This window comes from Protopterus annectens, chromosome 10.part0, assembly GCF_019279795.1.
Source record: "Protopterus annectens isolate FY-2018-M chromosome 10.part0, PAN1.0, whole genome shotgun sequence".
NCBI lineage: Eukaryota > Metazoa > Chordata > Ceratodontiformes > Protopteridae > Protopterus > Protopterus annectens.
In genome coordinates this window covers 882,902,727-882,923,949 of record NC_056744.1, presented here as the reverse complement: position 1 = coordinate 882,923,949, position 21,223 = coordinate 882,902,727, and the positions used below count along the sequence as shown (strand labels likewise).

Sequence of the window (21,223 nt, the reverse complement as noted above, 5' to 3'; positions counted from 1 at the left end):
TAGTCCTGTGCAGATAAAAGTGTAACTGTCTGTGCACATCCAACAAGTGCAATTTATATTCTCCCTTGTTTTGAAAATTTGGGAAAAAGACCGGAAGATTAATTACCTGATTAATATTTGACTCCGAAGCTACCTTAGGGAGGAAAGACAGGTTAGTACACAAGGATACCCTGTCCTTATGAAGAAACATGTAAGGGGGTTTTACCGATGATGCTTGAAGCTTCAAAACCCTCTTGGCAGATGTAATAGCTACCAAGAAGGCCATCTTCCAGGGCAGAAATTGCAGATCCACAGAGGCTGCAGGCTCAGAAGGGGATGAAACTAGAGCATGCAGAACTAATGTAAGATCCCATGGCGGCGTTGGGTCCTTCACCGGGGGCCGAAGAAGAAAAGTGCCTTTAGGAAAGCTTTGCAAAGCTTAGAGAATGCTAAGGAAGCCATATTACCACCTACATGAAAATTAGAAATAGCTGCAAGTTGGACCTTGACTGTAGAAGAACTGGCACCTTGCTGAAAGATCCCTGTCAAAAATTCCAAAACCACAGAGACTGGGGTAGTGCCCAGATTGAAAAATGTTTCCATTTGGTGGAGTACACCTTTCTACTGGAAGACTTATGATCCGCCAACAGAATCTTTTTGACAGGTGAAGATAAGCCGGGAGTCCTGACTATCATGGGAACTGGAGTAGCCATGCAGAAAGCTTCAGAGAGCCCAGGTCTGGATGGGGAATCCCTGACGGGTGAGACAAAAGATCTGGAACTGGATCTAACATCCATGGTGGAGCCAACAAATGAGACCACAGAGAAAGGAACCAGACTTGATGAGGCCAGAATGGGGCAATGAGGATAACTACGTCCCCCAGCCTGCAACCTTTCTGAAGGAATTTTGGAATCAAGGGAAGAGGAGGATAAGCTTACAGAAGACTGAGGGGGGCCAAGCATGAATTAGAGCGTCTCTGGGAGCTTCCTCAGTGGAGGGTTTAGAGTGAAGAACTCACTGCATTTCATGTTGGAAGGAGAGGCGAAGACATCGAAGCAAGGCTGATCTCACTTGAGAAAGATCTGTTTTGCTTTGAAACCAGAGGTCGGATCGGGGAAGGAGTAACAGGGATGAATATGGACTGCATGCTCCCCATTCCGAAAAGAGAGGGGGCAGGCAAGACTCCCATCTGTATCTGGGTGCAGATGAAAGTACAGTTTTGTACCTACCATAAATGTAGATGTTCGAGTGTTCACCCTGCTGCAGTAATCACACTTGGGTTATCCTGCCGTCAGGCGGCCCCGCAGTCCAGCCTGAGTTCCAAAGTCTTGGTCCTGCGATGGTTGCTGTCACTTCTTCCCTGACGTCAGTGCGCCAGGGGTATACAAGAGGCATCTGACGCCATTTTCTTCGGTTTTTCTTGCCCCAGATGTCAGGTGCCCCCCAACAGGAGGTCACTATATATTGCCAATAAAACATGTAAAGAATATACCAAGCATACCTTCAGCTATAAGCAAATACACCACAAAGGTTGTATCAGACAGAAAGGTTCAGCTAGGTCAGAGGGGATGGAGGGAGGGTAACCTGGACTGCAGCAGGGTGAATACTCGAACATCTACATTTATGGTAGGTACAAAACTGTACTATGTTCATCGTGTTACCCTGCTGCAGTCATCACACTTGGTTGAATCCCAAAGCTAAGGATGGGTGGTGGAGTTAAACAAAGTTAGAGGAAGCTAGTAGGCCCTGCAAAACTGCAGTGGCAAAGCCAGCTCTAGTCTTAGAGTATAAGGGTAAGTGATAGTGCCTTGTGAAGGTGTGCACTGAACTCCAAGTTGCAGCTTCCAGAATACCCTTGGTTGGTACCCCCCTGAGAAAGGCTGAAGATGTAGCTGCAGCCCTGGTGGAGTGGGACCTAATGCGAGCAGGAACCGGTTTTCCATGATGAGTGTAGCAGAAACGTATACAATGTCCTATCCATTTTGAAATGGTCTGTTTTGAGATGGCTTTTCCTTGTGATGCTGTAGCGTAGGATACAAAGAGCTGGTCAGATTTTCTGAAAGCCTTAGTTCTATCCAAGTAGTAACGTAGTTGCCTGTGAATGTCCAAGGAGTGCAGGAGTCTTTCTCCTTTGTTCTGGGGGTTTGGGAAAAAGGTGGGTAAATGAATGGTTTGGTTTAGGGCCACACTGGATACCACCTTTGGCATAAAGGAGGGGCTAGTTCATAGAGAGACTCTGTCTTGATGGAAAATGAGGAAAGGCTCCACTGCCATTAGTGCCTGTAGCTCTGAGACTCTTCTGGCTGAAGTTATTGCTAGCAGCAGGACAGTCTTCCATGATAGAAACTTTAAATCAGTTGGGAAAGCTGGTTCAAAAGGCGGCAGTGTAAGTTTTTCCAGAACAAAGTTGCGATCCCAAGTTGGTGTTGGTGCTCTCCTGGGCGGTCTAATGTTCTTGGCCCCTCTGAGGTACTGTATTAGGAGTGGATGTGAAAATAAAGGAGGATCCGTGTTGTAGTGAGCTGAAATTGCTGAGGCGTGGATCTTAATAGATGAAAAGGAAAGTCCTTTGTGCAACATTTCAGTTAAATATTGTAGAATCTGAGGAATGTCTGCTTTAGAGGATTTTGGCCTTTAGCCTGGTTCCAGGCGCAAAATCTTTTCCATTTGTCTGAATAGGTTTTCCTGGTGGTGGGCCTCCTGGCCTCCAGAATGACATCCATAACAGCTTTAGATAGAGGAGTTGGCTGGCTGTTTAGGTGATTTGCCATGCAGCCAGATTTAAAGTCTTCAGCTGGCTGTGCAGAATCTGACTGTCTTGCTGGGTGAGCAGGTGAGGAATATGTGGTAAAATCCATGGTGGGCCATGTTCCTTAGTATTGGGTACCAGTGCTGGCGTGGCCAGTCTGGAGCAATGAGTATCATTTGTGGCCTCTCCAATCTGACTTTCAGCAGCACCTTTGCTAGAAGAGGCAGTGGAGGGAAGGCATACACTGTCAATGTTTTCCAACTGAATGTGAGGGCGTCCACTTTCCAAGTTTGTGGGTGGAATGTCCTTGTGCAAAATTTTTGAAGTTGGTAGTTTTGGGGGTTGGCAAACAGATGTCTGGGCATCCCCATTTTTGAGTTATCATTGCAAATACTTGTGGATCCAGTTTCCACTCATGGGAATCCATGATGTTTCTGCTTAGGTCATCTGCCGATATGTTTTTTTCTTTCCTGGCAGGAATTGTGCTTGTAATTGGACTTGGTAAGTCAGTGCTGTGTTCCACAAGGTCATTGCTTGCCTGCATAGAGGGTAGGAGTGTGTACCCCCTTGCTTGTTTATGTACCACATTACTGTGGTATTGTCTGTCTTTATTATTAGCTGTCCTGGATGTAAGAGGTCCTTGAAAGCTGTTAGGGTACTCTGTACAGCTAGCATTTCCTTTTGATTGATGTGCAGAAGCCTTTGATTTGTAGTCCATTTGCCTTGAATGCACTGTCCTGCCATGTGTGCTCCCCAGGCATAGTCCGATGCATCTGTTGTTATCGTTTGCCTGGCTGTGGGTAAGGTAAAAGGCTGACCCTTGTTGAGGTGACATGCCTGTGCCCACCATAGAAACTCCTGTTGTAGGCTGTGTTGAGACCATACGCTTTTCAGGTACCATTGTAATTTCCTCATATGCAGTTTTGCAAATGGTATTAGTAGAATGCAAGATGCCATGAATCCCAAGGCCTGCAGAATTTTCCTTGCAGGGAGTTGGGTCTTTGTTACCATTATTTTGAAGTATTGAGACAGATGTTGTTGCTTGTCTGGCGTGAGATAAGCCATCTGGGCTGTTGTATTCAAGCTGGCACCCAGGAATATTATGTTCTGTGAGGGCACTAGTTTTGATTTCTTTTCGTTTACTGTGTACCCTAGGCAACTTAGAAGGTGCTTGACAAACGCCAGATGCTGTAAGAGAATGTCCTTGCTTTCTGCTTGAATAAGGCAGTCGTCCAAGTATGGGTATATATGAATTCCTCTTTGTCTGCAGTATGCAATTACTGGTGCCAGGCATTTTGTGAAGACCTTGGGCACAGTAGATAAGCCAAAGGGCAGTGCAGAGAATTGATAATGGGTTAAACCTACAATGAAACGGAGGTATCTTCTGCAATTTTGTCTGACAGGGACATGTAGGTATGCCTCCTTGAGTTCCAACGTTACTAGCCAAGCCTTCTTGCCCAACATGGGAAGAAGCTGCTGTAGTGTCAGCATCTTGAATTTGGGTACTTGCCGATAGGTGTTTAGAATTGAAAGATCCAGAATGGGTCTCCATGCTTTGCCCTTTCTGGGGACTAGAAAGAGTCTTGAGTAAAATCCTTGCCCTTGTTCCTGTGGAGGTACCTGTTGAATGGCTCTCATGTCCATGAGGGCTGTAATTTGTTTTTGTACCTCTGCCCATTGATTTGGTGGGAGGTTTGGCATTCCTTTTATCCTTGGCAAGGTGTAAAAGTGGAATCTGTATCCTTGTGAGACGATGTCTAGGACCCATTTGTCTTTTGTGATGATGTGCCAGTTGTCTGCAAAAAGTGCTAATTTTCCTCCCAAGGGAGCTGCCAAGAGAGTTTTGCTTGGCAGTTTGAGGGTAAAGTCATTGTGTTTGTCTTCTAGTAGTTTGGGGCCTGTCTTCTCCTCCTTTCTGGATAGTGGCACCCCACTGGCGAGGTTTGTAAGGGCCTTGTGACTGACCTCTGCCCCTTGGGCGTCTGTATTTGCCCCTCTGCGGTCTGTCAGAAGCTGAAAAGGACCAATTTTTTGTTGGCCAATTTCTGCTGAAACGAGCGGGTTGTACCTGTAAAAAATCCTTGACCGTCTGCATAGACTTTGCCTTATCCTCCACTTTCTTTAAAACCTCTTCAGCTTTGACACCAAATAAGACATCCTGCTGTAAAGGTGCATCTAATAATTTTGCTTTAACATGATCAGGCAGGGTTTGTTCTTTTAACAAAGCATGTCTACGTATGACAGACCCAGTCACAGCTGCTCTACAGGAAGCCTCCAAAGAAACAAATCCACATTGTAAAGTATGTTTGTCCACCTGTTCAGCTGCATGCAACAGATCCTGCATTTCCTTGAATTCAGACTGTTCAGAATGCGCGCTCATCTTTTGTTTTAATTGAGACATTAGGAATTGCTGATATTTCAGCATGTGAAACTGACAATTTAAAGCTCTCATAGCAAGAGTAGCTGAAGTGTATACCTTCTTTCCCCACCTATCTAGTGCTCTGGAGTCCCTTTCAGAGGGTACAGGATTTTTAGCCATAGAAGCCTTAGCCCCTTTGGGACCCTGAGAAATTGTTTCTGGGTCAGCAACAGGGCTTTTATATAGGAATTTGTGTGAGTCAGGTACTCTGTAGTATCTGTCTGGTTTGGCTGGAGCAGGAGGTAGAGAGTTTGGATTTAGACTAGATTCTAAGTAAACATCATCCACAATGTCTAAAACTGGAGGGATAGCAAGTAGTCTGTGCTGGGTAAGTAAAAGGAACTCTCGCAACCTTTTCTTTGAGTCGGAGTAGTCCTGGCCTTCCCAGTGGAAATGTTCCCTCATGGTATGTAAAGTTTCCCCAAAGGAATAGTCTTCAGGGGGAGATGCTGAGGGTATAGAGTCTTCAGCATCAGAATCTTCATAAGGGGGAAGGGGGTAATCCTGTTCCTCAGAGGAGTCTGAGGAAATTGAAACCTGGTCAGAAGAGGCATAATCCTCCTCTTGTCTTGGCCTTTTGTCTGGAGGGGGTTAGGAACCCCTGATTAGGGTAATCAAATCTTCAGCCATCTTAAGCATCTGTTTCTTAGGCATGGGGCCTTGAACTGGAGACTGATGTACAGTCTTTTTAGGTTTTAATGGAGTTTTAAGTTTAGCATACGATTTAATGGTGAGTGTAGTCGGTCTGAAGACACCTTCTGCAGCCGAAGGTTTTTCCACTGCACCAGGTTCTCCTTCTGCTAAGGTATCGGTAGGGCCTAATGAAGATGGTTGCGTTGGCCTAGTAGTCTCAGTTTGAGAATCCAAAGCTGTCTGGGGTTCCAATTCTGCGGTAGTCTGGGGCTGCGTAGGCGCCTCACTGAAAACCGGAGAACCGGTGACAGGCCCAGCAGAGGCCTCGGAGTCTGGCCTGGTTCTTGGCTGTCTGTCCCTATCTTTGCGTTTTTTATGCATGCCGGTCGTCTGGTGCTCCGACGGCATGGTATAATTAAATTTCCTACTGAAGTAGTGTAGAGCGAAATCAAAACGACGCTTGATAGTTTGTTTATTGAACCTAGCACAAAACCGACAACCAGTGATGTTGTGGTCTGGGCCTAGGCAAGGAATACAATAAGAATGAAAGTCCTTATGTGGTATTTGCTTCCCACAAGAAATACAATTGTTAACTTTTTCTGACATCGGTCTGAGGCAAGAAAAGGTTCCCCAACGGGGTACTTAGTTTTATTGAAGACTTCGGACTGAAATTCAATTCGAAAATCTCAGGTGTCGGCCGACTGGCACTTGCAAACTGCTTCTGCTTCGGGCACCGCGCGGCAAGAAAGACTGAAGAAAATGGTGTCGGATGCCTCTTATATACCCCTGGCGCACTGACATCAGGGAAGAAGCGACAGCAACCGACGCCGGACCAAGACTTTGGAACTCACGCCGACTGCGGGACCGCCTGACGGCAGAATAACCCAAGTGTGATGACTGCAGCAGGGTAACACGATGAACATCTTCCACATCATCCTATCCACCTACCTCCACTTCAGTAAGACTACAAGTGGAGCGGAAAGAGGAAGCCACCGACACCAGCCTAGAGGGGCAGTGCGGGGAGGCCTGAGCCGGTGACTGGGTCCGGAGCTCTTCTGCCTCCAGACAGAACAGAGGGGAATGGAGACGGGGAGGCTCCGACCTTGAAGCCGACCTAACTTTGGCTGGAGGGCCAAGCATTCTAGGGATCGTTTCTTGGGCCTATCCTTTGATTTGGCTGACTTGTCTCCATCCCCGTACCTCTTGACGGGAGTTTGAGTGCCAGAAGCCGGGGCTGAGACTGAGGTAAGAGCCAGGTCAGAAGGGTCCTGAGACCCGAAGGAAGAAGATGGAAGGAGGCCCTTGAGGATTAGTTTGTTCCTCCTGTCCATCAGTGCCCGGAGATTAAACCCAGCACAGTTGGAACAGGAGGTCTGCAAGTGGGCTGCCCCAAGACAAACAACACACAGATTGTGGCCATCAGCTGGAGGGAGCTTGTGGCCAGACACTGTACATTTTCTGAAGCCTGGTTTGGGGATATCTGACATTCTGCCCAACCTAAGGCCCAGCACACAGAAACCACACATGTGACAGGCAGAAAAGTTAGAAAGTTTTTTTTTTTTTTTTTTAAACCGACGCAGAAGCGCGAGGGGAGATAGAGAAAGCAGAAAAGAGTAAAAAGCTATGAGAAAAGAAGAATCTAATGGTAAAAATCACTTACCCAACAACAGAAGAGAGCACGGATCGTGATGCGGACATGAAGCGCGGCAAACGACATCTGAAGGGAGGAAGGAGATAGGGGCATTATGGGTAGGGAAGGAGCTTTGAGCTCAGATCAGATGCTGGATATGCGTCCAAATCTGATTTGTGCCGGATCTGGGAACCCACAGGTTGAAAATCAAATGAAAACAACTTCAGATTGAGCGTTAAAAGTTATACATTACAAATAAACATTTCAAGAAAAGAGGGTTGATACAATAACAAAAGAATAAAACAAAATTTGCTATAACAACAAAACAATAGTACAGAATAAAAAAATATGAATTACATAAGTATTATACATGGTAAGTAAAGGAGAAGTTGACATTTCAACAATGACTGAGGTTAAGTACAGGCCGAAAGCTTAATTACCAGAGCTGGCCTGGACTCATTTTTAATGTGAATTACAGATTGCAGACTACAGGGTAAGCATGCGGACCAGAAATGAGTGTAGTGAGAAATGATTATATTGTGTGTACAACAGCTGGATGGGTAGAGATGCTGTTTAAGATGGGGTGAAGGGGAAGAAGTAGTTTTATAGGATTCAGTAGGAAGATGAAGGATTGATATGGGGACTTCAGATGGAAAGACAGGAAAAGAAGTATGTTAAAGTAATATCAGAAGAAGGGGTTGAGCACAGATTGTGCATATTTACTGACATCAGTGCACTGTAATGATAGAATTTGAGTAGACGTTTATGATGGAAATGTTCTGAATTGGGTAGTTGTGTTATTACTGGTTCACAAATTTTGTTTCATTGCTTAATGGAAAAATGTTCAAACAATAAATTTAAAACATGCTCTAACAAGTGTGCTGTATTATACAAGAAATATAATTTAATACAATCAGGAAGGTGAATCAAAAAACACATACATGTATGCATGGCCCTAAAAATGTGTAAGGAGCATATGGTTTGAAAACAGTCTAGAGGTAAGCTTAGCCCTCCACTGGCCAGATGCAAAACGAATGTGGGTTTTGATGCAGTTTCAATTAATGTGAATTTCAAGGGCAGAGAAGTTTACTGCTCATGCTAAGTCTGTTTTCATAGTGAGACTGTATTGTTTGTTTAGCAAATGGCTATCAGTGTTTGTGCTATTTTATTTCAATATCTGTAATCATTGTAGAAGTAAATAAGAAAACATTATGCACACTGACAGATTTGAATGGTATTTATGGTAATCAAGGAGAAACAGCCAAGTAATGGAACACTGGAGTGGCTGGGAAAGGGGCTGCTGCTGGAGCGGTAGGAGGTTGCTGCAAGAGGGGATGCTCCTGTAGAAGGGGATGCTCTGGGGAAGACTCACTCTATTACCCTGCATAAGGCCCCATTTAACCTTGACCCAGCTCTGGTATTTACTACAACATGATCAGAAGTTGGAATGAAACAACAAAGTGTCAGTTGTAAAAAATTATAAGCACTTTCGTTCTGTGTTTGACAATAAAGGAAATAACGCTTTTTTTTTTTTTTTTTTTTTTTTTTTTTTTTTTTTACAACTGGCACTTTGTTGTTTCACTCCAACTTCTGGTAGTTTATGGTTTTCATTGTTATTTTAATAATTAATAACAGTCATATTGATGAACATGTCAGTAAAGTTCTGTGGATTGTGGACCTCAATTACCTCTACGAAGAGACCAGTCACCAGTGGAGTCACCCAGGATTTGGTGGTGAAAATGTTTCTGTTTGGCATATACATCTCAACAGTAAAAGGAAATACCAAAGGGCTTTGGCTGACTAAGTTTGAGATGACTGCAACCTAGGAGCAGTTATTGAATCCCCAAATGACAAACTATCATGCAGGAAGGTTTGTCCCAAACAATAACTGGTGCAAGAATCATGAATTTAAACTAAACTCCAAAAAATACAATATTGTATCCTTTGGGAAGTCATCTACTCCAGGGAACTGCCAAACTGACAATAACCCCCTGTGAACTGACCCAGTTGTTTGGCATTTGGGAACTTGTGTGCACAGTGACAACTTTTGACCAAAGTGTGCCCAAGAGTCATACAGTCTTTCTATACTGCACAGCTTATAAAAAAATGTATTGCGACTAGATCTAGAGATGTTATTGTCCCCCTTTACAAAGCCTTTGCTACGTCAATCATTTTGGATAATGCCCACTTTGGCATACATCTGTCCAGATCCATGCAATAACTGGAACACCCACAGAGATACCTTACAAAAAGGATACAAGTCTTAAACAACAGGTCTTCTACAGAGTGGTTAGAGGTGACCTGCGTCTGGCATGCAAGGCATACTAATGGGACTTACTGAACATCAGCAAGTCAAATGGCATCAGAAATACTCAGTCCAGGTATCTAAACTGAATGTTGTGGAGTGATGGCTATATATCACACAGGCTACCACTGTTTAGAACAGACTATCCATTCAAGTAAAACAAAGCTCACCCCTGTCCATATTCAAATGCAGCTTGGATCTAAGGATGGGTAACAGAAAATGTACTCCAAGACTGGCCCTCGTGCCACTAATGGATACAGGCAGTTCTTAATTGCTGCATCCCTTACATGGGTCCCCTCAAATTATCTATGGTATGATCACAGCTATTCTCACTAGGGCTAATATACAATTATCAGCCATGGAATAGGCAAGACCAATCAGGAAATGTTAATTCAAGCACCAAAAGGGAAACTGGCTAAACTTAAAATGTCCTTCAAGTGAACCTATATTGTAGTAATAAACCATTCTAAAAAATTGCCCTTTTTAGATCACAAAGTGCCCCTATCACCTCTGTACTCAACCACTGTCGGACATTACATAGCTTGTTCAAATCATGCCTTCTTTTAAACCTTATTCCTCCACTGTAAGTACTGTTCCCACAATTCCCATTTTTCTTATGTAATTTGTTCCTACCCATTCCTAAAGATCCCAACTCCAATTGTTTTATCTCTCACTGTATTAACTACATCTAGTACAGATGGTTCAGACCAATTTCCATTTTCTAGTAATTGCTTTGGCAGCCACCATAGTTAGACTCGACAAGGCCTATTGTAGCTCAGAAAAATATATTCCCTAGTTACACCAATTTGCTCACTCAGTATATCTGATAGAGTAGTCTGCAGGGAATCTTTAAAGTCTGTCAACTCATCGCACTCCCAGGAAATATGCTCCCAATTACCTCTCTCTTCCCCATCATACCAATATTTGCTGTCTACCTGAGGAGGAATTCTCTGGAGTCTACTTGGGGTATAAAAGTATGTAAACATTTCCAAGCAAAAATCCTAAATCTAGAGTTTGTTGAATATTTGGGGAGATGTGTGTGTGTGTGTGTGTATATATATATATATATATATATATATATATATATATATATATATATATATATCCTCCCATTATTTCTTTGTGAATTCCTTATTCAGTCTCTCCCCAATCCTTTCTAAACACCTCTGATTGATTCTTATAGTTAACATGTAATATTTTATATGCTCTACTAATTACTCCTTTTTTAACAGCAGCTTCACTTCTAGATTCAACTAAAAACTCTACCATTGCTGGTCTTTCGTATAGGACTCTCCCCTATTTCTTTCCCTTTGCCTATACTCTGATATCAATCCTTGATAGAGGAAGTAATCTCGAACCTGTAGTCCAAGTAAATACTTGGTGTCTACCCATTCTATTACCTGTTCCTCTCTAGTTATTTTCTCCCAATACCTTGGTTCCTTTGCCAGTTTTCTCCAATAAATTCCAGCCCCCTCTTGCCTTATGTCTGCATCCTTAATTGCAGTCATCTCTATCAGTAGGATCTCCTTTCTCCATTCCTTTGTTTACTTAGTTCTTAGAATACTTTCTGCTACTTTGTAAATATAATATTCTGTATGATTATTGTTATTCTCCTTAAAGGTCTGCATCCAAAATCCCAGTCTTTCCTTGTTTCTTGAGCTTCCCCGGTTTCATCATCCTTTTCCACTTTGAATTATACCTTTCTGCTTATGCTACGTATAGGAGCCTCAACTGTGTAGCTTTGAAATACCCTTTCAGATTGGGTAATCCCAATCCACCTTGGTCTACTGGAAGAATCAGCTTATCCCACTTCACTCTTGAAGTTTCCCCTTCCCAGATAAAATCTTTCAGCTCTTTATTAATTGCAATCTAACACTTCTCCTCTGGTTGATAAAAATATGCCTGACCTGTATATAAGACTAAAGAGACTAAAAACATTTTAACTGCTTGTATCTTACTATCCATATCCACATAACAGAGCTTCCAATTTATCAGTTTTTGTATTATCTTTTGTTTGGTCTCTTCCCACATATCCTTAGCTGCCACACTAAAATCATTTTAATTCAGACTCCTACTAAATACTTCATTTTACCATGCCCCATAAGAATGGATACTGATGAAACAATTCTTGTGTGGGTACATAATTTAAACCTATTGCCTTTGCCTTAGCTTCATTAATTTTGTACCCCGAAAAGATATGAAATTGTCTCAAAATGTACTACAATACTACGTCCTTTTTCTGGTTTTATCAGGTATAAAATAATATCATCTCAAACAGAGCCAGCTTTTCTTGACTATGATGCCAATTAGATCCTTAAAATTCTGAGTCCCTTATTTTCTTTGCCAATTGTTCTAAATATAATGCAAATAACAAAGAAGAGAGAGGACACTCCTGCCTGGTTCCTGCGCTCAAGCAGAAATTACCAGAGAGGAACCCATCCGCTTTAGTTTTCACCTCTGATCCCTCTTAAATCCTTCTAATAATTTTATCAGTGAATGCAAATGAGTCCGTTACCCTACTCAAAGTCTCAGCTAACTCTGTCAAATGCTTTCTCCATAACAAGACACACTAACAACATTGGTATATTCTTACCTTCTACTTCCCTGTGTTCTGTTAATGTTGTCAGACGTTTGCTTCCCCTCTACAAAAAACACACTGATCAATATCCATCCATTTTGGAATGACTTTTGCCAATGTTTTATCCACTACAGATAAATAAGTTATAATCATGGTTTAATATTGAAATGGGCCTGTATCTGATGGATCTGTACCCTCTTTAGGTATTACAGTGACCACCACTTTCTTCCAGGATACTGGTACTTTGACTCCTCTTAAAATACTGTTAAACAAAACCTTCCAAATCTTTATCAGATTTTCCCTCCTACCTCTAACTTTGGTATATTTAATTCTTCCATAAAAATTGTCCATTTCTACCTTTTCTTCATTTCCATCTTTCGCTACTCTATACAGGTTATCATAGAATTTCTGAAGTATTTCTAATATCTCTACAGGATTTCTAGTTATCTTCCTTGTTACAAGCTCCCTAAGCTTGGCAATAGCCCTTTCTACTTTGTTGCCCGAGTTGTTGTTCTAAATGTTTTTGTGCTCTTGAGTTATCGAAAAACAGTTGCTTAACAGCAATCTTTCTAAACTCATGCATATTATCGAGGTAGTCCCTTATTTTTAGTTTAGCATTCTGCAGTTGCTCCTCTTCTTGTACTGTGAGATTCCCGCTATTCTGCAATACTTTAACATGTCAGTCCCTCTAAATAATTTTTACTTCTTTACCATACACCTTTCTTTTATTTCCACCCGGTTTTTAAACTCCACTTTAATTTTATCCCACCCAAACTATGTTTTCAGAAGAAATTATTATCTTCTCTAATAGCACCTTTATCACTTCTAATACCCTTTCCTTAAATTCCTCTCTTTTCAACAGATAGGTGAAAAAGCTCCATTCTCATTTTTATTTCATTACCCTATATTTTTATTTTGGGTATTACTGGCGCAGAATCTGAAATGGTTATTAGGTGCATATCAAGACCTTCACTTAAAAGCACATGTTCCTGCGAAATGTAAATTCTGTCTCACCTAGACCAGTTTTTGTATCTTAGGGAATAATATGTAAATTCACTCCAAACTCCCGGGTAATGAATTCACATCCTCCATGCTAAATATTTTCATAAATTTATTCAAAAGTCTATCCTCCTCTGTTATACTTTCCTTTCTGTACCTCCCAGAAACATCTTCACTGTTGCAAATCAAATTCCAGTCCCTGCCTATAAGTAATATTACTTGCTGAAAGCCAATTATTTCTCCCAAAATTTTCATAAGCTCCATTATAGCAGTTATAAGTGGAATATAAATACACGCCACAGCAATCCTCCAACCTTGCAAGTAGCCCCTTAGTACTGCAAATAAAAATGTTATGTACACACCATAACGTTCCATCTGTATTGTCCATTTTCATTATTCCACAAAGTGTGGGTTGAGATTCGAACTTCAGATCTGACTCTACCACCCTTTATTTTTTTTTTTTAATAGCTTAGGATCCAACTCTCGAGCTCCTCCCTTACCTGTAATGCCCGTGTCCTCCAAATTACCTCAGATCGAGTTTGTTACAGCTCTATAAGCAGATACATAAAATAATGGAAAGAAAATTATCCTTAGATAGATAGCAGATAGAATCAGGAGCTCAAAAAGAACAGTGGTTCCTAGAACACCTCCGCAAAACTTCCCAGAAAGGGAATGGGGGATGGGGGGGCTGAGAAAGAATGAAAATGGACAACACAGATGGAACGTTATGGTGACTGCATAACTTCTTTATATGATGTTATTTTCATTCGTTCCTCAACCTGTGGGACACAGTCCCCAGCTACAGTGACCCCAGGTGACCTTCATGGAAAGATATTCTGAAGCACTGCAGAGCCAAAAGCAGCCCTACCTCTAGGCACAATATCTAACTTGTAATGTGTGACAAAGGTATGGGGGTTCGACCAAGTAGCAGCTGCACAAATGTCCTCTATCAGAACTCGGGACCAGAAAGGATGAGATGTAGACAAAGATCTAGTAGAATGAGCTGTGGGGGGGGGGGTTGATATAAGGGTTAAAGTGTTTACCTTACAAACACGAAGTGTAGGGTCTGATTCTTAAATTAGGCAACAGACTAGGCTTAAATTGACCCACAAGGTTAGTCTAGTTCTAACCTAATCTAACATGACCAGGTAGAGGTATTCCCTTAACAACATACACGAGAAATGAAGTAGGTGATCCATTTAGAAAAAGTGAGTTTGGATACTGGCCTTCCCCCATCCTAACACTGGAGGAGACAAAAAGCTGATCACTTTTTATGAAAGATTTTGTTCCGTCTAAATAAAAGCACAGCTGTCTATGAACATCTAACAAATTAACAAATGAAGAGTATTATTCACCTTTGTTCTGAAAATTGGGGAAATAAAACTGGCAGATTAATGACCTGATTGATACCATTTTCAGAGGCAACTTTCGGAAAAAGGAGGGATTGATACGCAAGGTCACTCTACCTTTATGAAAAATCAAGTAGGGAGGTTTAACTAAAAGCTTATAACTCAGATACCCTTTTAGCAGATGTGATGTCCACTAAAAAGGCAGTTTTCCAAGGCAGAAATTTCAAGTCTACCTTTGCTGAAGATATGAATGGAGGTAAGACGAGAGCTTGTACCTTCTTGGTTAGATCCCAAGGAGAAGTGGGGTCCTTTATAGGTGGTCTACGTAAAAAAGTAACCCTAAGAAATATCTTATACAGTTTAAATGAAGCCAGAGAAGATAAACTGCCCCCCAGTATGATAGTTTGGGCTGGCTGCCAGGTGTACTTTAATAGTAGAAAAACTTGCCCCACTTTGGAAAATTTAAGCAAGAAAATCCAAAACTGCTGGAATATCAGCTATAACAGGATCCAAATGTTTTTGGTGAGCCCAAGTCGAAAATCTCTTCCATTTTCTTTTATAAATCTTTCTAGCAGAGGTCTTATGAGAATATATTAAAATCTTTGGAAATGGTGAAGAAAGACTGGTATCTCTAGCCATCACTGGAACTGGACAAACATTGTGGTTAATTTCACTCCTAGGAGATCTGGATGAACCTGCCCTGATGGGTGGGGGAGAAAACCTGGATGTGGTTCCAGCATCCACAGAGGGTGTACTAAGTGAGACCAAAGTAAGGGGAACCAAATCTGTTGAGGCTGGAAGGGAGCAATGAGGATCACTTTGCTCTTCAACATCTGAGCTTTCTGAAGAAATTTGGGTATGAGGGCTAGAGGAGGGTAGGCATAAAGAAGATCAGAAGGCCAAACATGGACTAGAGCATCTCTGGGTGACTGTCTCTGAGGAGGGATCATGGCAAAGAACCTGTTGCTCTTGTTGAGGGGCGAAGCAAAAAGATCACAGCCAGGTTAGCCTCACTTGTGGAAGATCATGTTTGCCAGTGACTGATTTAGAGACCACTCGTGAGGCATCACAATAACTCTACTGAGCCTGTCTAGCAGAATTTTGGATTTCCCTGGAATGTGCGTTGTATTCAGGAAACAGCTGGAAGAGGTCACCCACTGCCAAACCCTCATTGGTTCTCGACATAAGGGGTAAGATCTGGTTCCTTCCTATTTGTTGATGTACCATACCATCAACATATTGTCCATTTGTATTGCAATAGTTCCTAGAGGTACTAGGCTCTGAAATGCGTGTAACACTAGAAGGATTTCTCATATCTCTAGAAAAATGATATGCAGATCGGTCTCTTGTGTCAACCACATGCCTTGGACCATTCCACACAGGAAATGCCCCCCAACCCCAGCTGGGACAAGTCTGTGGTCAATGTGGCATTAGGGGATGGAAGATGGAAGAAGGGTTGTCCTTGCGCAACTTCTTCCGAGTAGAGCCATCACAGAAGAGAATTTTTCCATATAAAGGACAACCTGATGGGATGCGTCAGCAGACAGAAGTGTAAGGAACACTGGACCAACCTGAGTCCATCGGAGTACTCGTTTAAGCAAGCTATTCGAATCAAGGTTATCGTGACATCCATTAAACCTAATGCACTGAGGAAAAGGCTTGCTGGGGTACTGGGATGGCTAGAATTTGTCTGATATGTGATCTTTAAGTGTAAATCCTATCTGGAGTCAGGTAGGCTAGACCATTGCCTGTGTATACATGAGCTCAATTAAAGTTGATCAACTGTACGGTTAGTAGCCGAGATCTCTCTGTGTTGTTGTGATGCCCAAGGTGGGGGCTAACTGTAAAAGTCAGTCCCTGGCTTGTAACAGTAGATGCCTGGTTGGTGAGGTCAGGAGCCAGCCATCTAGATAAGGAAACACGTGGAATCCTTGCAGTCTCAAGTGAGCTGTTACTACTGCCATGCATTTGGTAAACACCCTAGGGGCTGTGGTGAGACCAAAGGACAGTACTCTGAACTGAACCAGCCAGAAATGGATAAACTTTCTGGAGCGCCTGCTCACTTTGATGTGATGGTACGCATCCTGAAGGTCGATGGAGCACATCCAAGTCATCCTTTCATAACAGAGGTATAATGGCCTGAACAGTGACCATCCGAAACTTCACATTGTCTATTGATTTGTTTAGAAGGGTTAGGTCAAAGACTGGCCGTAGGTCCCCTGTCTTCTTTGGCACTAAAAAGAAGCTTAAGTAAAGTCCGGATCTGACTTAGTCTGGTAGGACCTCCTGGATGACTCTTTTTTCTAGAAATTTTGCAATTTGCAAAACTGCTTGCTTCCTCTGATTGGATGGAACATTGAAGAGATTTTTTTGCTTGGTTTTGGATTCTGGAAAAATGGAATGGAATATCCTCCAGATATGATCCTTTGCATGCAACAATCACTTGTGACGGTTTATCAGGCATCTGGGTGCAAGGGCAAGCACCTCCCCCCTGACTGCCTCCGAAAAGGAACAGTCAGTCAACCTCTCTGGAGTACTGAAAGGACCTATCCGAGAAGGAATCTCACGGTCCTTGATTTTGCAGACCCCCTATAGTGGTGTCTACCATTATAGTAATTTCCCCCTCTGCCTCTGGGGGAAAAATCTCCTTGTGATGCCTGAAAAGGACCTTGAGACTTTTTGAACCACAATTTCTTACCACCCATGCTGGTTCCTGGAAAATGGTATTTGTGGGGTAGAAAAATGGATTCTGACGGCAGACCAGGTCTTCTCATCCTTCTCACTACAGGAGAGCATCTCTTTAACAGTGGGGCCAAACAACTACAATCCATCAAAAGAAGCACTGATGAAGGATACCTTAAAAGGTTCACGACATCACACAGCCACATTCCAGGCATAACACCTTACAGCAATACCTTAACTGACTACCCTTGAAAAAGCCTCTGTGGCATGCACCATTAGCCTCACGGACTCATCAGAAATAGACTGTAGGTTGGCCAATCCAGAGAAAATGTTTACTAATTCTCTGCAGACATGGACGCTTGGGCAAAATTAGGGAGTTCCTTAATTAAGTCCCTCTGTAGTCTGGTGAAATGTGCCAGGTAATTCAGTGATCACAGTGTGATGTTTGCTGAAGCATACACCCACTTCCTGAATCTATCCAAAACCCTGACTGCCTGTTAGGGAAATGGACAGAAGAACTCTGATCAGCCAGCTCCTTTTTAGTGGCTGCCAAAACAACCGTGGCATCTACCAAGGAATTCTTGGTCCAGCGTTGTCTATCAGATGGGGCACTAAGGATCTTATCAGCTCTCTTTGGAATGGGTTCCAGTGTGTCCAGCTCCTTCCATGCCCTGCGAGAGGCAAGATCAGTAAGGTCATCAATATAGATGGGCCAGACACGAAGGCCTCCAAAAACACAGACTCCTCTAAGAAAGGGCTTTGGGTAGGCCAACCACCTCTCTGGAACAAGACTTCAAGGATGTGTCTAAAGAAGACATAATCCAGTAAAGATCTTGGGGACCCTTCCCCTTCATTGAAGTCCATATATCTTCTGTCAGTGATTCCTGAGGCAAATACAAGTGCCTCCTCTTGCATAGTCTCTTTCAAGGTACCTCCTTGGTGGGGTGCTCTGGGGAGGTGTCAGAAGAGAAGGGGCGCTCTGCAAAGGGAACTGCTTTAGCAGCTCTTAGGGTCTTGCTGTCCCAGCGGTGGAGAATGGGCAGGCTCAGGTGAAGAGGTCAGAGTAGGAGTGGAATCCAAAGGAGGTAGAATTGAGGCAGTTCTCGGTTGGGAGAAAACCCTCTCAAGCACTTTGAATGCATAAGGACCTGGAGAAGCCTAAAAGCAATCTCTCCTGAACCAAGGTTCTAAGAGGAGACAACTCCAAACCCTCATGGATCCCCTGTAGTGAAATGGGAGGTGGAGCCAAGCTGTCATGCACAGAGGCTCCAAGGGAAAAAGAAGTCTCCAAAACCTTTGGAGTTAAGGACATTCCCTTGGACCAGACACTGAAGCTTTGGCTCAGCAATCCATTGTGCTCTAAGAAGGACAGAGCTGACTGTATTAGTCATTGTCAGAGCAGTGGAGGGAAGGCCTATTGGATATGTGTCGACTCTGGATACCTCCAGATCTGAGGGCTCTGAAATGACAAGTGGGATCAGAGAAGGACAAATCAAAGGCACAAAGGAAGGATGGCTCATGGATCCAGTGGGGGCGGTGGAGCAGGCAAAACTTCCATCTGTATCCTGAGGAATCTCCTCATCATCCTGTCCACCTCCACTTTGGAAAGGCTCCGGGAAGATCTGATGGAGGATAATGTAGAGGGAAGTATCTATGACTTCTTTGGGGTTCCTTGGAGAAAGGGAGACCTCATAGTGAGAGATATGATCTCCAGGGAGGGACATGGAGCTTGGCACCAAGGAGATGACAAAGTCCTTGGCTCCGACAGCTTGACAGTCTTAGCTGGTGGTTCAGAAATAGCCCTTTTAGGAGGAGACTGGGCAGGGGAGTGTACTGGGCTCCTTGTACTTTCAGCCCCTGCTTCTAGAGATGGCCCAACAACAGAAGAAGAAGACCCTTATGGATACGTTTGTTCTGGCTCTCCACCAGAGCACTGGAATTGAAACCCAAACAAATATCACAGGATACATCCAAAGGACTGGGCCATAGCCCTTAAATGCACTTCCTGTGGGCACCAGACTGAGGCATCTTGTGCCCACAGAAAGTGCATTTTTTGAACCCAAAAGGCTTGTCGGGTTTGTCAGTCATAGTTTGATTTTAACTACACTACACAACAGAACAGAAAGATTTAAGAGAAAGGAGGTTTTTTTTTTTGTTTGGAAGGAAACAGAAAAGGAAAATCTACCAATAATGGTAGGGAAAGAAATACCCAAAGGTATGAAAGTATCTAAAGACCAAATGAAGAAACCCGAAAATAATATAAAAAGGTATGTAGAAGGGTAAGGAAGGTGATAGACTACAATAAAATGTATTAAACAGCACAACCCATGAGGAGCTCAGAGAAATCCCACCTTGTCATAAGCGTGGCAAATGAGATCTGCATAATTTGGAGGACAGGGGCATTATGGGGAAGGGTGGAGATCCAGAGTTGGATCCTAAGCTATTTAAAAAAAAAAAAAAAAAGCACGGTGGACTTTTTGCTAGGCAAACTTTTTTATTTCCTCCTTAGCATGTACTTCATCAAAAATTATTTTATCCCTACAGGAAAGAATATTTTGAAGACAGCTGGGTACAGGAGTTTAAATTTCATGCCCGTTTCTCAACATTCCCTGAATAATGGAATAAATTTACTTCTCTTCTGCCTGGTATACATTGAGTAATCATTCACTACAAACACTCTGCTGTCTCCCACTTTTAGTCTTTTGTCTTTCTGCCACAGCTTTTTTTTCACATCAACTGCTTCTGCTGGTAGGATTTTATCTTTACTATTAAAAATCTAGGTCGCTTTCTCATAGCCCTTTCAATTAACTCCTGCTGTGGAATACCAGTCCAGCTGCTTATTTATGCTTGCATAAAATTAAAACAGTATGTTCCTTCCAGCTTCTCTGGTACAGCTGAAAATTTCTATTATTTTTTGAAATATCTCTTCTTGAGCAATAGCATATACAGCTTGCCTTTTCTTCATTTCAACCTCTGTTTTTTTGCAATGTTATCACCTCATCTGAATATCTATTTAAAGCTTCTCCCATTTTTTCCAGCCTTGTGTTGTTTGAGTTGATATAATCCATCGGTTTTTCTTTTATTTTAACCAGGTCTGTGTGCAGTTGTCCTATACTTTCCTCTAGGTTACTGGAAGTCATGTCTGGAGCTTGCACTGCTTTATGCTGAACAGCTGCAGTATTTTCCCAAGTCAGTTTTTCCTCACCTTTTGTCACAGATTTTTTTTTTCAGGTCCTCTATATTTCTAACTTCCTGGCATCCGGACAGTACAGTCCACTGGCCTTCTGTGCTGAGTTTTTTTCACACTGGGAGAGCTTAAATTATGCTGTTCCTTAATGTATAGCCATCTTGAAGTCCAAGGAATGGGGGGTCTTAAGGAGAGATCTTGTCTCAACAGGCTGAAGTTCTTTTGAATCCTGAAGATTTCTCTGACATCAGAATATTATCACATTACTATCAGAATAAACTGTATAAATTCTACAACAATATTATTTTACTAATAAAACACACACCCACAAATACTATATTAGCCTAACCTAACTCTAATCTAACATAGAACTATCAGGAAAATTCACAATATAGCACAGGAATAAATTATTAAAACCACAAGAATCTAAACCTATCACTACAAAAATACTAAAGGGATAAGTCGGGAAGTAAAAATAAGAATAAACTTTCACTTATCGTGACTAGAGTATAAGGACCCTCAGATAATTTAATTTTTTAATGTTTGGGTTGTCTGATCCAACTGGATACAAACTATATACTGGAAATGAAGCGGACAGTTTACTGTCATTTAGCAAAAGAAAATCAATAATGGCAATAGAAAAAACGGGTAAAAAAGAAAGTCATATGGAACAAAGGATCAATTGTTGCTAAATGAAGCCATAATAGAGAATT

General features: G+C 42.3%; 1 protein-coding gene across 1 annotated transcript in view; it reads right to left on the bottom strand.

The window, feature by feature from the left end:
• The window catches only part of CCDC18 (coiled-coil domain containing 18), a 2,776,331-nt gene that overhangs the window by 2,076,391 nt on the left and 678,717 nt on the right, over positions 1-21,223 (bottom strand). The window lies entirely within an intron of this gene.